The sequence below is a fragment of the Nicotiana attenuata genome, chromosome 9 (assembly GCF_001879085.1).
Source record: "Nicotiana attenuata strain UT chromosome 9, NIATTr2, whole genome shotgun sequence".
NCBI classification, from domain to species: Eukaryota; Viridiplantae; Streptophyta; class Magnoliopsida; order Solanales; family Solanaceae; genus Nicotiana; species Nicotiana attenuata.
In genome coordinates, this window is record NC_031997.1 from 28543826 (window position 1) to 28558551 (window position 14726).

Sequence of the window (14726 nt, forward strand, 5' to 3'; positions counted from 1 at the left end):
CTAGATTCATTAGAAAATAGCCCCAAATAAAGCCCCAAAGCCTATTTATCAAAATTGGATCGGAGGTGAAAATTTCCAAAAATGACCCCGAACTCAATTATGTGGTGCAATTATGCTATAGCATAATCGTTTTGTCGGCAGCAGAAATGTAGCATATCAATTATGCGACAGCATAATCAATTATGCGACAGCATAATAGTTTGTGTCTCTGCTCCACTATGCGATGCTTACGCGGTCCGCAGAACCGTTTTGCGGTCGCAAAATTGATCGCAGACCCAGCCTTTGGTAATTTGATCATAACTTTGTGTAGGAATGTCCAAATGACGAATAGTTTGAAGCGTTAGAAACTAGACTCGAAGATCTTTCATTTGATAGGTGGTTCACCACATAATATATATATATATATATATATATATATATATATATATATATATATATATATATATATATAGAGAGAGAGAGAGAGAGAGAGAGAGAGAGAGAGAGAGATAGATAGATATGCTCGTCCAAAGTTTGGACTTGTGCGAACTCATATAGAATTTTAGCCTATTATGTAATTTTCCAACTTGACTTAGACTTAGGCTCCCTATGACTTACTTAAATGGAGAAAGCCAAATATATCCCATGTTAGGGCATTTGGATGCAAGTGCTTTGTGCACAATGATGGTAAAGAATCCCTAGGTAAGTTTGATCCCAAAAGTGATGAGGGAGTATTATTGGGATATTCTTCACATAGTAAAGCTTATAAGATTTATAACAAGAGAACTATATGTGTAGAAGAAAGGATACATGTGGCTTTTGATGAAACTAACATTCTTTCTGAGAAGCAGGAACATGATGATGAAGTAATTGGGCTGGTAAGAAATTCAAATGAAACCACAGCCCAAACTGAAGTTGCACCAGAGGAAGGAACATGTCCTTCCACCCAGGAGAACTTGACAGGGGAACTTGTCCATGAACCTGCTCCTCATCAACAAAACATTGAAGGAACATCTAGGGAAACCAGCTAGTTGTGAAACCTTAAAAGTATCAAAGTTCTCATCCCATTGAGAACATAATTACTGATCCAACCTCTGGAATCAAAACCAGATCTTCTTTAAAGAATCTTTGTGCTTTTGATGCTTTTTTATCTCTTATTGAACCTAAAAATGGTGCTGAGGCTTTGCAGGATACAGATTGGATGAATGCAATGCAAGATGAACTCAACTAATTTGAGAGAAGTCAAGTTTGGCATCTGGTACCAAGACCCAAGTACATATCAGTAATTGGCACAAAATGGGTCTTCAGAAACAAGCTTGACGAAGATGGAACAGTTACAAGGAACAAGGCAAGATTGGTGGTTCAAGGATATAGTTAAGAGGAGGGCATATACTATGATGAGACTTTTGTTCCAGTTGCAAGATTGGAAGCAATTAGACTGCTTATAGCCTTTGCTGCTTACATGAAATTCACTCTCCTTCAGATGGATGTCAAGAGTGCCTTCCTCAATGGCTATCTAAAGGAAGAAGTGTTTGTCAAGCAACCTCTAAGCTTTGAAAGCAAGGATTCCTAGATCATGTGTACAAGCTTGACAAGGTACTTTATGGGCTCAAGTAGGCTCCAAGAGCATGGTATGAAAGATTATCAAAATTCTTGCTTAAGCATGGTTACAAGAGAGGTAAAATTGACAATACTTTATTCTTGACAGAAAAAGTTAAGGACCTCTTAGTAGTTCAGATATATGTTGATGATATAATCTTTGGAGCAACTATTGATAAGTTAAGTAAAGAGTTTGCTTAACTAATGGGGAATGAATTTGAAATGAGCATGAGGGTGAGCTTAATTTCTTTTTAGGCTTACAAATTAAACAAAATTCAAATGGAACTATGATCCATCAGCAAAAGTATGTGAAGAGTTGCTTTGAAGGTTTAAAATGGAAGATTCCAAAGAAATCGACACACCTATAGCAATAGCCACAAAGTTGGATATCTGTGAACCTAGTTCATCTTTTGATCAAAAGTTGTATAGGGCAATGATTGGTTCTTTGTTATATCTCACTGCTAGTAGACCTGACATTGTTTTCAGTGTAGGCATGTGTGTTAGATTTCAGGCAAATCCAAAGGAATCTCACTTGACAGCTGTCAAGAGGATCTTGAGATACCTAAAAGGCACCATTGACCTTTGCCTATGGTACCCAAAAGGTAGTATTTCAACTTGGTGGGATATGCTGATGCTGATTATGAAGGTTTTCAAAAGAGCACCTCATGTATGGCACACTTTCTTGGCTCATGTCTTGTGTCATAGGCTACCAAAAAGCAAAATTATGTGGCTTCTCGCATTCACTCTCGTAACAGTTAAACCCACTCCCTTAAGCGACCCAAATTTAAATTTCAACACATATATTTCACTTGTAAATGAGATCTTCTAACATACAACATAAGGATCACACAACTTCAGAACACTCCGCAGGAGATAACCCACCTGTTTTACCTCAAACTAACATTTCTGTATACCTTCCACCGTCATAGACATTACGCGGTCGCTTGATCTTCCTGAGTCTGAACTCATACCGCAACATGAAATTTACTTCACTCCCAACTAGAAAACAAGAAAGGATTCATCACACACCCATAACTCGGGCTATACCTCAAATCAAGATGGAAATCAAGCACCCAATAATTCTTTTATCCTCCAGCAGACCCTTTTCGTCGCTTCCAAATCATATGAACACATCTCGCAGTCATAACATACTCATCGCATAGCCATCCAGCCATCACTTCTACTAATAGGGGCACTGCCGAACATATATGTTCAAAAACACGGCTCACACAACCAGCACCTTGGTGCTCAAGCTATAGGCAAAAATCCGGCCTCGAGTCCTCCAGACTAGCCTAACGTCAAACACATAGAGATCACATCTCGCCCCTCGATCAGGGAATCACAAGCCATCGATGCAAATCTGATACTGAGCGCTCATGCGCACATGCGAACGCATGGAAGGAATTCAAGGAGTTATATTTCAAGCTGAATCAAGGACGCACGATAAGAATTCAAGAATGTGAAGTTTTTCCTAAAGGTTCTGCAGCCTCTCGAGGATAAATACAGACGTCTCCGTACCGATCCGCGAGACTCTACTAAACCTGCTCATGACTCGTGAGACCTATGTAACCTAGGCTCTGATACCAACTTGTCACGACCCTAAACCCGGACCCGGTCGTGATGGCGCCTCTCGTGAAGACAAGGCCAGCCGACACATTCCCATTTCAATTTTTTTAAGCAATAAAATAACGAGTATTAAGTCTCAAACATGATAAAATCTCGAAATAAACTGTTAACAGTATAATTTGCAGAAAACAAACCCAACACAGCCCGATACCGAGGTGTCACTAGTCATGAGCATCTATCAATATACTACAAGTCTGAAGAGTCTACCAAGCTACTACAGAATCACTAGCAATAGAAGGGAAATGAGATAAAGGGGGGAGAAGCACGGGGCTGCGAACGCCGAGCAGCTATCTCGTAAACTCTAAAATCTGTCGGCTATAAGGAAGCAAAGTGAATCTGCACACAGGGTGCAGGGAGTAAAGTGAGTACTCCAACTCAGTGAGTAATAATCATAAATAAGGACTGAGAAGTAAGAAATCACGTAAGGCATATCACAGGCTATAAGGAAGCAGTAAAAGCCAATAAAAAATTCATGAAAACAGTAAAATTATGCAAAGTCACTTTAATCCAGTTCAAACCTCATAAAAATGCCTTCTTAACAATTAAGCAAGTTAAATGTTAGTCAAATAGGAAAGATAAACACACAAAGGCTCGCCCCTAGGGCACAAGGTCAACAAATCCGCCCCTCGGGCAATGTCTCAGAACCAATACCAGCCCCTCGGGCTATAACTCACATCACAATGGGTACCCGCGCTCACTGGGGGTGTACAGACTCCTGGAGGGGCCCCTTACGGATCAAGCGTAATATCAAGCCATGTCGTGGCATCATCACTAGGCTCTCGGCCACATATCAACAAGCCACCTCGTGGCGTACAAATCTCAGGCCCTCGGCCTCATAATGAAAATCAGTGTTTCCTCATAATAAAGGCCATCGGCCTTACTCAGTTAGAATCTCACAAGCCACTCGGACAAACAGTAAACATGATGCTCAGCCCAATTAACATTTAATGTATTAAAACAGAGTAAACATGGCTGAGTTACGAAAACAGTAAAATATAACATGACTGAGTTCAATTATAAAGTCAAAACAGTGAGGAAATATCCGTAAAAATCCCCTAAGGGTTCGAATAGTTGGCACGAAGCCCAAATATGGCATTCAGCCCAAAACATGATGATAGCAAATAGTTTTCAGTCAAATACGCGGTAAAATAGTCATTCGGGACGGACAAAGTCACAATCCCTGACAGTGCACGAACCCACGCTCGTCATCTAGCGTGTGCGTCACCTTAATATATCACAACGATGTGCAATCCGGGGTTTCATACCCTTGGGACAACATTTACAATCATTACACACCTCGATCCAGTCCAAACTCTAGCCCGCGATGCCTTTGCCTGCACGAATCGACCTGCGAATGCTCCAAATCTAGCCACAATCAATACATAACCATTAAAATATGCTAAGGGAGCAAAGCCCACTCGAAAATATCCAATTTACATCAAAATCCTGAAATTGCTCAAACCTGGGCCCACGTCTCGGAATCCAATAAAAATTTTCTTGATTTGTTCTCCTCCAGCAACAAATTTGCAAGCAATCATCTTGAACCTTCCTTTCTTAAAGGTGGGTGTGGTTGAAGGTGTGATGGATAATGTGGATGTAGTTTCCTTGGGTGGTGATGAGGGATTCTCAGAAGGATTTTCCATTACTGTGTTTGGATATGGAAGAGGATGAGTATGTGTGTGTTTAGAAGATGAGAGAAGATAGAGAGGATTTTTGACGGCTTGAAATTTTGAAGTGAAGAAACAACTAAGGCCTAATTAATATAAAGAGGAAGAGTTTAATTGGGTAACGACAGCCTTTTCAGAAGTCTAATCAAACTAGAAGTCAGTTTGGAAAGATGTTGAAGACTCTCCCTAGAATCTAGGCACTTATTGCATTTTTAGGACTCTGTTTCAATGAAAATGGTTCATTTCGTAACGAATAAGCTCAAGGAGGTTAGGATTAAAAGGGACTCTCATTTTGATCATTTTCCAAATATAATTATTCCAAAATATGCAGAGTGGAGAGTACGTACCATGTAATGTTGATGAACCAAGTGCTTCACTGAGAAATCTCTTGTGCAAGTCAGAATTTTCCAAGAAAACAAAGATAATATCATTAGGGATTAACGAGACATTTTAGCATATGGCATAAGAGTATACTAGAGACAGTATGAAACTGAGCAAAATCTAATCTATTTATGTACATTATTCACACATTTCCTAACCAAATTTTTGAGTTAGAACTGGTTCCTTTTAGGTGATCTCAATCATCCCTAATTCTAGCATATTCCCTTCATAGTGATCTATATGTACGAAGTATTTGAAATACAGGAAAGAAATACCATTCAGGTAATATTTCCAAAGGGCCGGTTCACCAATCATTGATGGTTCTAAAACGGCTAAGCCTTTTTACTTAGATATTTTGTGAAGATGTCAGCTATTTTCTTGTCAGTAGCACAGAATTCCATAGTGATCAAACCCTTTTCATAGTTGTCCCTCAAAAAGTGATGTATAACATCTATGTGCTTAGTTCTTTTGTGATGAACCGAGTTCTTGGTCATACTAATTGCACTAGTGTTATCACAAAAGATGGGGATACAACCTACGTCAATTCAAAAGTCTATTAATTATTGTTTGATCCACAACAATTGAGCACAACATGAGGCAGCAACAACATACTCAACTTCAGCAGTAGATAACAAATTAAAAGCAAGTCGGGCATAAGAAACCCAAAAATCTGATGAATCATTCAAGTCTGCTACTGAGGGGGAAGAAACTGGTTCTTCTGAAGTAGAGCAGGTAATATCTGGTCCAAAAATTACTTCTGAAATCATTTCGGATGTTGCTGCAAATCTGGAAAATAGGTTTGTTCTAGTAGGAACTGTGGCTGGGGTTGAGACCACTAAGTCTGGGAAAACCGGTGGTAAAAATAAAAAGAGAAAAGAAAAGGAGAGTGAGGGTGCTCAAGGTGCTGTAAGGGGAACGGGAAAAGGAGTGGCTGAATCTTCACCCACTCCTATTGATTTGACTGAAGAAACATGAGCTATGGTAGTGTGGAGTGAGGAATCTACTGGAGAATAAGAAAGCATGAAAGAAAAAAGGGGGAAGAGGGTCTGGAGAAGCTGTTGAGGGATTGGTTAGATTGGGGAAGAAAGTTCAAGAACCTGTTCCATTTGTACAGGAACCCCTCAAAGATATACTGAAACATGTGTCTGACAGCTATAACCCAAAAATGAGAAAGAGTTCAGGAGTTAAAATTCCTGGTACTGCTACGGCAAACAAGAAAAGAAAGGTTGCCTCTTCTATCCCTATAGAGATTTCTCTTACAAGAGGAAGAGCTACACGGAGTCAGAAGAAGCAGAGTGAGACTGAACTGGAAAACGCCCTAGAAGAGAGTAAGAGAAAATTTGCTGCAAAAGGAAAAAAAATGGTTAAGCCTGTTGAGGCTGTTGAAATTGAGGAGATGGACCTGGTTCTTCGTGATGAAGACAAGGCATAAGAAATGGAGGTTGTGATTCCAAAGGGAAAGAAAATCAAGACTTCCACAAAGAAATCTGCTTCAAAGACAAAGTCTACAGAGCCTTCTACCTTGGAACTAGGTCTGCATTGAAATCTAGAAAAGTGAAAGTAGTGGAGGAAAAAGAGAGTGAAGAAGAAGAAGAAGAATCTGATGATGCTGCAGGAAAAACTACAACTGCAGGGTTGGAAGGACATGGTCCTTCAGATGGATGGAAAGCTTGCCAGAACTGAGATTGTGGAGTTCATGGAAAACTATAAGATAAAAAATGGCAGAGTCATCATTGTGGTAAAGGGGGTGACAATGAGTTTTGATGACAAGGAATTGGGAGAGATCTTAGGTGTACCTGCTGAAGGGTACAATGATTACAAGAAGCTCAAATGACCAAGTCTTGAGAATCTCCCTACCTCCCTTGCCATTACAAGGAAGTTTGGTGACAATGTAGAAGAGCTTTATCCTAAGGCTATATACAAAAGTGAGATGAAGCCACCCCAAAAAGTGTTGTTTCAAATTGTTAACAAAGTTGTGCAGCCTAGGCAGGAAAGGAGGCACATTGCCACATTCATGGACCTAGTCCTTATGGAATGTCTAGACAATGGAAGGCAAATTAATTGGCCTGGATTTATCATCCAGCTTCTGGATAGGGTTCTGACTGGCACCAAAACTCATGCCATACCCTATGGTTTCATTCTCACGGCTGTACTTGCACACTTCAAGGTACCCATCAAGAAATGGGAAGTTGGTACAAGCAAGGATCACTTTAGGGAAAACACTTTGACTGCTTGTGACTATAAAGTCCACACCACTCCCAAAGAACCTGGTTCATCCAAAAAGGTACCTGTGAATAGCAAAGTGCGAGCCTTGGTGCAAGTGAGTGGGGCTAAGGATGCTGAAATTGAAAGGCTGAAGAAGAGGTTGGCAGAAGTAGAAACTGAGAGAGATGCTCTCTGAGCTGAGCTTGCAAAGGAGAAGGAGAAGAATGATGGCATACTTCATGATATGCTGAAACTGCTTCAAGCCAAGAACCAAGAACCTGGTCCTTCACAGCCTTAAGACCTTCCTAGCCTAGTTAAACAAACCAGTGACCCGGATGGGATTTCTTTTTGGTTCTTTTTGCTCATGATCCAGTATTTTTATTTCTCTTTATAATTTGTGGATGACTAGTATATTTGTACTCTAACTATTTGTTAATTCTTCTTAGATGGCTAATATCATTATATTGATAAATGATGCTTGACTCCATATTTGTATTTGAAATAGCCCTAGTGGCCATGAGTAATTTCTACTAAAATCTGGTTATGTAACATAAATATGCATTTTTCGATGATACCAAAAGGGGAAAGATAAGGTTGTGCTTTTTACTTGGAATGTGATGTTTATAACTTAATGAACCTTGTCATTGATGATTAGTGATTTTAAAATTAAAAGATTTCTAACTTTGTGATGATGTTGAGCTGAGTTGAAACAGGGCTTATGCTTATGAAAAGTACAGAGTTTGTCATCATCAAAAAGGGGGAATTTGTTGGCCCAAGTGAAGTTTGTTTTGATGATTGACAAAGAAACTCAAGCATGAACTAGGCCCATACACAGTATACACAGACACGGGCAGATTCGAGCATAAGCGATGCACGTGAAGGAGATAAGCTTAAGTTGTTATATCTGATATCTCCTGATCGAAAAGGTTGCATAAATGATAAGGAGAAGGACTCCTTATTCGAATAGAACTTTATCCAAGATAAAGGAGGAGTTAGAAGTTGTAGATAACTAGAACTCTTCCACCAAGGAAGAGTATAGCATTGGAACTCTAGTTATTTCATATTCTACTAACTCTATATATTTCAAGATGTTCTCATTTTACAAGCAGGCACAAACGCAGAAGTTTAGCAAGAATTAAGAGCAAAATAGCAAGGCATTTAGCAACCAATTCCTTTGTGATTCAAGTGTGCAAACCTGAAGCTACATGAACCAGATAGAAGAACCAGTTCCAAGTGTCTGTCTTTTATTCTAGTTCAATTGTAGTAGAGCTTTTCAAATTGTACCTTTCAGCTTTATCCAGAAACAATTGTATTAGGTACTCTAAGTATTCAAATTAGAGTTAACTTGAATTTATTGCAACAGTTAGAGGCTGGTTGCCACAACAGGATTAGGAGTAATCCTTAGGTTTAGAAAGAGTTTTATAAATGCTGTTTTGGCTCAGTGATTTAGTGAAGTGTTGGCAAAATCATACTGAGTAGTAGGTCTTGATTTTTTCACCTTTTGAGCCAGATATTTTCCACATAAAATACTTGTGTTATTTACTTTTCACATTTACTATTTTTGCAACTGTAGTATAAGGAATACATAGAAAAATCAGGTCCTTTTATAATCTGTGAACGCGATAAATTGGACACCACACAAATTACCCCTCTTATATGGTATTGAAGTATAAAACATCAAAAATTCTTTGATAATCTAAAATACTCATTCACAAGCTTAATCATCGTGCTATCTGCAGCCCATGGTCCTATCACAATGGTGGTTCATGGCCTACTCTATTGTGGCAGGTAAACTCCCTATGAATTTCATTGATTAGTGTAGCATTTAATTGAAAGAGATGATATGCTAGTAAATGAGATGACCAGAACTAAAAATTTAATGATGTTAATCTTCAGGATATATTGATAAATCCTTTGATAAAATTTAATTTTCATTTTCCAGTTTACGCTTGCTTCTATGAAAATGGGAAGACCAGAACTAGCAAAGAAAGCGGTAGCTTTGGCTAAAAAGAGGCTTCCAGAGGATCACTGGCCCGAGTATTATGATACAAGGCATGGGAGATTTAGATGCAAGCAAGTTCGATTGAGTCATACATGTAGAATTGCTGGATACTTGACCTCAAAGATGCTGTTGGAAAATCCTGACATGGCCATCCATGTTGTTCTGGAACAAGGATTATGAGGTGTTTGCGGACTAAGAACAAATAGTCGTAGGAACCGCTCGCGATTTGCAGCTAGATCTCTAGTAGGTCTCTAAATGTGTCCTCATTTCTGCAACCCCATGCAGTGTTGCCATCAAAGTAGAGGCAATTTCTTGTCAGATGTTTAAACTTTACTGGGCTTAACAGACAGTTGTATTCTCTATTTGGATACTAAGTTGTTAAAACTTTGTGTTATATGTCATGGTACCTTTGATTAAATCAGAATAAGAAGCTAGCAAGCGCCATCGATCAATATATTTTCTGATTTGAATTTAATATTCTTTGTCAATGTTGGATTAAAAGTTTCTCTTTATTCCCATGCTTGCTATTGCCTAGCGCCTTGACCCCTGCAACCGGTCACCGGTATTCCTTTCTTTGTCTTTAACAAATCCGACCTAAATGTGTTTAGTATTTGACTATTGATCTTTTTGCACTTACTCTTTGACTCGAACGCGTATTTCATGGTGTATACGGTCAAATCGGGCTTCCCCTTTTTGTACGACTGATCGAGGCTGGATCGGCTTCGATTTATATCAAACTATGGTGCAGAGTTAGGTTGTCAAGATCGAGACCCTGAGACTGATTAAGATCGAGACCGACCAAGATTGAGATCGACCAAGATCTGGAACGAAAAAGATGGAGATCGAGGGGAGCTTATTGGGAGAATAGCAAAAAGATGAAATATCCGCAATCGGACAAGGATCACAGTGCAAATCCCGGCACGTATCAAGAAGAGGCTGATTAATTAGCCAATCAGGGGATTTCTTACTATATTTAGAATTGTACCATGAGTAGGACACCCCTACTATATAAAGGGGGTCTGATTATTTGTAAAGGGCATCATATTCACGTCATATAAAGCAATATACTACTTTTCTCGTCAGCTTTCAACATTCTGTTACTTTGTTCTTGTATCAGCTGAATCTTCACTTGGTTCAAGGGTGAAAAAATTCGAGGACCAAGGCTACTTGATCCATTTGGTTTGCTTTAATTCCTATTTACAGTCAATTTCAATATCAATTTACATTTTGGTCAATTTTTGCCAAGTAAGATCACGTGTCTTTAAAACCACAATACAAATTCAATTGTTATCCGTTTTTAGGGTAAACAGTTTGGTGTCCACCGTGGGGCTAAGGATAATAGTGACTGCCTGGTATAATTTTCGTAACACACACTATTTTACACTTGTTCTTTGAAGTGTCTTTGATTACAGGATTAAAAAAAGTCAAACTCTCAATCAGCACCTCAACACATTGACAATGATCTCAGCCACCACGGCGAGAATCAGAACATTGCACCAGGAAACATTTTACCCCCTGCTGGCCTCGATGGAGTTCCGGCTGTAGATCCAATCGACGTCAGTTCGCATGTAGCCACCAATGGAAATTTGGTCGTCGATCCCAAAAGCAGAGTTCATGGGGGTACCCGATCAGCTACTCAGAATGCATATGGTGGTGATGATGGCGGGATCAGCCTGCGCATAATCTTTGAAATGTTGCAGGCCCAACAGGAAACAATAGCTCAGCTCCAAAACTAGAACCACACGCCAAGTAGGGTCGAACTCGAGCCATCCTAGGAAGTTATACACAGGGTCGAATTGACTTCGAGAAAATCGAATGATAAGGAATCGGAGATCAATCCGGCTATCATCAAGATGCTCGAAGAACTGACAAAGCGAATCGAGACAGGGGAAAAGAAGATTGAGGAAAATGATAAGAAGGTGGAAACCTATAACTCCAGGGTCGACCAAATCCCGGGGGCACCACAAATATTGAAAGGGCTAGATTCCAAAAAGTTTGTACCAAAACCTTTTTCCCCAAGTGCGGCTCCGAAGCCAATCCCCAAGACGTTCCATATACCCGAGATTCCAAAGTACAACAGGACGACTGATCCATATGAACACGTCAACTCATACACGTATGCAATCAAAGTAAATGACTTGGAAGATGACGAGATTGAATCCGTCTTGCTGAAGAAATTCGGGGAGACTCTATCGAAGGGAAGTATGATATGGTATCATAATTTACCGCTTAATTCTATTAACTCGTTTGTTATGCTTGCAGATTGTTTTGTAAAGGCACACGCTAGGGCCATTAAGGTCACAACAAGAAAGTCGGACCTTTTCAAGGTAAGGAAGAAAGACAACGAGATGCTCAGAGAATTTGTATCTCGATTCCAAACGGAACGAATGGATTTTCCACCGATCAGTGACGATTGGGCTGTTGAAGCTTTCACTCAAGGCCTCAACGTTCGGAGTTCCATAGCTTCACGGCAGTTGAAGCAAAATTTGATTGAATATCCAGCTATCACTTGGGACGATGTTCGCAATCGGTATCAGTCGAAGAGCAGGGTCAAGGATGATCAACTGGGGACTCCTTCCGGGTCCGATTATCCTAACAGACACGTGGATAGAATCAAGAGGGATATCGACTGAGAACCAAGGTCGAATAGAGGATATAAACCGTATAACGGAGATCGTAGAGGCAGCGGATCTGGGCGAAACTTTGCACGGAATGAGAGAAGAATTGATCGAGGTCAAAGTTCACGGGGACTCATGAGCAAGAGTGGTTTCGACAGGGATGCCGGGCCCAAAGAAGTACCGCGATTGTCGGAATATAACTTCAACCTAGATGCATCCGCCATCGTATCAGCCATCGGACGTATCAAGGATACTAGATGGCGTCGACCTCTGCAAACCGATCCGGCGCAAAGAAATCCCAACCAAATGTGCAAGTATCATGGCACTCATGGCCATAAAACAGAAGATTGCAGACAGCTAAGGGAGGAAGTAGCCCGATTGTTCAACGAAGGGCACCTTCGGGAATTCTTAAGTGATCGGGCCAAGAATCACTTTAAAAATAGAGATTCAAATAGACAGAACGAGCAAGAGGATCCACAACACGTGATTCACATGATCGTTGGAAGGATCGATATTCCTCAAGAACCAGTGTTTAAAAGCACCAAGGTGTCGATCACAAGGGAGAAACGAACTCGGGATTACGTACCAGTAGGAACCTTGTCTTTCAATGACGAGGATGTAGAAGGGATCGTACAACCCACAACGACGCACTGGTAATATCTACACTTATGAATAAAACTCAGGTTAAACGTGTTTTGATTGATCCAGGTAGCTCGGCCAACACTATTCGATTGAGGGTCGTAGAATAGCTCAGCCTACAGGATCAGGTTGTGCCCGCGACTCGAATATTAAATGGCTTCAACATGGCATTTGAAACCACCAAAGGCGAGATAACTTTGCCGGTGAACATGGCTGGGACCATCCAAGAAACGAAGTTCCATGTGATCGAGGGCGATATGAGGTATAATGCCCTGTTCGGAAGGCCGTGGATTGACAACATGAGGGCAATACCCTCAACCCTTCACTAGGTTCTAAAGTTCCCAATGCAGAGGGAGTCAAAAGTGTCTACGGGGAGCAACCCGCCACTAAGGAAATTCTTGCCGTCGACGAAGTGATATCGATATCGGCGCTCTCATTAACGAGAGAGTCAAATTCAAAGGGAAAACAGGAGGTCAAATAGCAACCACAGACATCAGCCCCGGCCCAATCGGAGAAGTAGAGGACTGACGAAGATGATTATTACGGGGTTCCTCGATCCTTCATAGTCCCCGATGACTTTGACGTCACAAAATCAACGGTCAAAGAGATGGAACAAATCATACTGATCGAACATCTTCCCGACCGAAAGGTATACTTGGGCATGGGGTTAACTCCCGAGCTCAGGAAAAAACTTATTCAATTTCTTATAGCTAATATGAATTTCTTTGCTTAGTCCCATCTTGATATGACAGGGATCCCACCGGAGATCACTACTCATAAACTAAGCTTGGACCCGAAGTTTCGCCCGGTAAAACAAAAAAGGAGACATCAGTCTGAGGTCAAACACACTTTCATCAGAGTTGAGGTAACCAAACTTCTCAAAATAGGGTCCATTCGGGAAGTAAAATATCCCGAATGGTTAGTGAAAGTAGTAGTAGTCCCTAAGAAGGGAAACAAGCTTAGGATGTGTGTTGACTACAAAGACCTAAATAAAGCATGACCCAAGGATTCTTTTCTTTTGCCTAACATCGATCACATGATCGATGCCACGGCCGGACACGAGACCCTCAGTTTTCTCGATGCCTATTCCGGGTACAACCAAATACAAATGAACCCGGAAGACCAGGAAAAAACTTTGTTCATCACTAAGTATGGTACTACAACAATAACAACAACCCAGTGAAATCCCACTAGTGGGGTCTGGGTAGGGTAGTATGTACGCAGACCTTACTGTTATAATGTAATGCCATTCGGATTAAAAAATGCCGGTGCAACCTATCAACGCCTAGTAAACCGAATGTTCGAAGAACAAATAGGGAAATCTATGGAAGTTTATATTGATGACATTCTAGTTAAGTCCCTGCGAGCAGAGGACCATTTGAAGCATTTGCAGGAAACTTTCAGTATACTAAAGAAATACAACATGAAGCTCAACCCAGAGAAATGTGCATTCGGGGTCGGGTCCGGCAAGTTTCTCGGATTCATGGTGTCAAATCGGGGAATCGAGATAAATACCAATAAGATCAAAGCAATCGAGGATATCGCGGTAGTGGATAATGTGAAGGCTACACAAAGGCTAGCCGGGCAAATTGCAGCCCAGGGTCAATTTATCTCGAGATCATCCGATAGGAGTCATCGATTCTTCTCCTTGCTGAAAAAGAAGAACAACTTCACATGGACCCTAGAATGTCAACGAGCTTTGGAGGAACTTAAGCGATACTTGTCGAGCCCGCTGCTGCTTCACACACCGAGGGCAGACGAAGAGTTTTACTTATATCTGGCAGTATCGGAGATAGCGGTAAGTGGATTCCTAGTCCTAGAAGAACAAGATACGCAATTCCCTATCTATTATGTTAGTTGGACCCTAGGTGGGGCCGAAACTAGATATCCGCATCTAGAAAAGTTAGCACTCACTTTGATAAGCGCCTCTAGGAAACTAAAACCATACTTTCAATGCCATCCCATATGTGTTGTAACAACTTATCATCTTCAAATATTTTGCATAAACCC

The 14726-nt window shown here is 40.6% G+C and overlaps 1 pseudogene; it reads left to right on the top strand.

Annotated features, from left to right (window-relative positions):
• The window catches only part of LOC109232615, an 82771-nt pseudogene extending 71576 nt beyond the window's left edge, over positions 1-11195 (top strand).